Source organism: Poromitra crassiceps (assembly GCF_964638095.1).
Source record: "Poromitra crassiceps genome assembly, chromosome: 20".
Lineage (NCBI taxonomy): Eukaryota > Metazoa > Chordata > Actinopteri > Beryciformes > Melamphaidae > Poromitra > Poromitra crassiceps.
In genome coordinates, this window is record NC_139637.1 from 7,977,178 (window position 1) to 7,980,674 (window position 3,497).

Consider the following 3,497-nt stretch of genomic DNA (forward strand, 5'->3'; position numbering starts at 1 on the left):
ACCTTATCATGCCAATAAAGCCCTTTGAATTGAATTGAATTGAGAGAGAGAGAGAGAGGGAGCGCGATCAGACCAAGGCAGAGAGAGAAATAGAGGGAGAGCGGGGGAGAGAGATAGACCGAGAGACAGAGGGAGAGCAGGGGAGAGAGAGAGCGTGCACACGGCTGCTCTTGTCTGCAGCACACACTGTGGCTCGAGAGATGTGCAGCGCACGGTTAACTTCACATAGTGCAGCCTGAGAGATGTGTATTCCCAGTAACTAGTAGCAATAATAACAATACCAATGGCCAAATACTTACCATACTAATGATAATAGCTACTACCCATATTAATACAACAGTGCATCTTTGTTGTAAGTGGCACAATTGAAGACAGCCTCAAATCTTTCTCAACAGCTGCTACAGGCTATTTGCAACGGGCAATTATAAATTCCATTCTAAGCTGTGCTCTTATTGTGATGTTAGTTAATGTTTTGTTCAGATGAAGCTAGCCTACAATGGTTCTACTTCAACACCTATATGGTTCAGTAGTATATTGTTCTACTAGAAAAGTCTGACTAACTTTAATGTTTTCGTGTGTGGAAGGCACACACCTGCCATGTGTTTAATCTGTACATGAAGCCATGACTTGAATCCCATGTCAGCAACCTGTCTGGTCTGTTTTATTGTAGCCTACACATTTTAGTCAGATAATTTATGTTTTTATTTGCAGATTGTGTGAATCAACCAGAGGGCAAAGCATAGAGAGGGGTGAATAGAAATGTATATTTTTTGTAAGTTAGAAAATACAGTACTGTATATCTAAATTTTAGACTGCCTCAAATCATCGGTAGCGTGTCCCACATTGTCCCACACAAACGTACTCTTTGTCCCACATTTGGTTTGCTGGGATCTGGTCACCCTAGTTTCAGTATATATATTGTGCAAGAAAATAGTTTCAGGGAAAAGTTCATTTCAGGTCCATATCCCTCAGCTCACACAGGTAATCCAGTCCAGGATTTACACCCGACCCATCCAGTCAGTTCAATGGTTCATAGTACCACAAAAAGTAATCCATTCCATTTACAGGTTTTCTTTTCACAGGTTATGTGCTCCCAGCAAAAAAGCCCTGGTGAAACAAGGAAATTACATTCAGTGCAATTCAATTCAGTTCAGCTTTTAAATACAACCCAAAACAAAGAATCCACAAAACCCTGTCAAGTAAGAATAGCGTTTCTCACTTACAGTCTGTCAGTCAGTCCAATATGCAGTCCGCGAATCCCGAACGGGTTTTGCTGCTGCGGGTGGGTGAGTGACGACGCTGGCTTCAGTGGCTTGAGTAAACAGCGAGACAGCTGAAAGGAGAGCATCCGAGCAGAGAGGCAATGGAGCGATCTGAGAGAAATAAGAGTTTGTTGAAGGCACGAAGGACGGCTTCAGTGGCAGGTAGATAAACAGTGTGACCAGGTTTACTTTAAACAACCTTACTTTTTGTTTGCTGTCCCATCTGAGCGTGCTGCTCCGGCGGCGACGCACCTCTCGCTTTTTCCTCCTTCCTTCTCTCAGAAGAAAAACTGAATGAACATATGCGGAAGGGAGTTGAATAACGGCGCGAATGGGAACGAATCTATAATACATCCATGGAACGAATCCGTAAGTAGATGGGTGTATCCGGGGGTGTGTCTGTATCGTTGTGAAACGTATGGTCCGGGGACAAGTCTAGGTTGTCACATTGTGCAGCGTCGCCAGTCGCTTCTTTTCACTTGACAGCGAGGAGTTTCACCGGCCAGATCACACTATTGCCCCCCCCAGTTCCTCTCGCCCCCGAACAGGCACCCCGACCGACCAGAGGAGGCGCTAGTGCAGCGACCAGGACATATACCCCTAAGTGCCTAGCACAGAGGCTTGAGGTAAAACAAATAAAATAGTAATAATCAAGTCTGCACACACCCAGCATCGGGCTCTGCGCAGTGCGTGGGCTCTCCTGCACTTGCTAACTGAAGAGTGGATGTACGTGCTCTACTTTTATTTGAGCAGGGGGCTTGAACCTGCAACCCTCGTGTTGGGCAGGCAGGGAATCTACCGCTACACTACCCGGGTGCCCCCAGGTTCCACATTTGAGAGTGATCAAATACTTTCAACCCCATAAATCACACTGTAAACAAATGATTGGGGACACAGCTTTAATGAAGACATCCCAGCTTGGCTGTATGACTTGACTTTCAAACACACCTTGTCTCCAGTTTTGTAGCTGGGTGCGCTTGGCATGCGCATGTTGCGGAGGTTGACGGGCGGGGTGTCGTCGTTGGGCGGGGCCGGGTAGAGGCGCTTGCTGCTGCTGCTGATGCGACTCTGCAGCTCCTTCATCACGATGTCCGCCATGTCTTTAGGCAGTGGCTTCCCGTGCCAGCCCATCTTATCCTCCGCCGCTGAACGCACACACATGGAGGAAGATATTAGACATAAACATTTTTAATAATTTTTAAATTTTTATTAATAATTTTTAACACTCTCGTGTGTTACCTGATGGGCACAAACTTGGATTTTTACACACATATGAAGTCCAAATAAATGCTAAATTGTTACGGTGCCATATTATGCCATCAAATACATGGCAAGAAACATATATTAGTCAAGTCAAGTTTATTTGCAATAGTTTTGTGTTAATAGTTTAGCAGTGCAGTGTTTTCCATTTTTAAGGCTATCTTCATTAGATTGGTGCCGAACGTGCTAGTTTCCTTTGAGCTATCTGCCTGCTTTTCTGCTCAGAGCAGTTAGCTGTGTACGTTAGCGCAACCGCATGCATGCTTGTGAAGTTAGTCAGGTTGGGGGAAGGGAAAGTGCAATGCCTTGGTAACTACATTATCCCAATGAGGCAACTGTTGCGGCTAGCTACATTGTGCCAAGATCTCTGTCTCCATCACAATTTTTCTTATTTTTCTTTCATAAAACTTGAAACGTTATAGCTTGTGAGTCAGCCAGTCTCAGAAACGCTTCAAGATGACATGACGTTGGATCACAAGACTCTAGTCTACAATGTACTCATTTCCTTCCTTTCCTCAAAAGAAAGATATCGGCGGTTGCCCCATTGATGATGAGTGGGAGAGAGTAGCCATTTTATAGCAGTTTTATTTTTTTATTTTTTATTTAACCTTTATTTATACAGGTGAATCACCTGTATTGGCTTTTCACAGTGTAGTGATGAGTGATCTGATCAAGGCAGTGTCATTCAGATTAGCATTTCATCTTCACTTCAGTGATCCACGTGGAAGGTTTAATTCAGTGATACTCAACTTGCGGCTGAATTAAATATAATCTTTGGTAACGTTAATTCAGTGGTTCCCAACCTTAGGGTCGTGACCCTAAGTGGGGTCGCCTGGAATTCAAATAGGGTCGCCTGATTATTATTATTATTTTTAACACCACACACAATTTAATACTACCGAAGATGATTTTTTAAATCTTTATATCTGGTAATGTGTTTGAACTGCCTCTTCAATTTGTCCCTTCTTGTACATT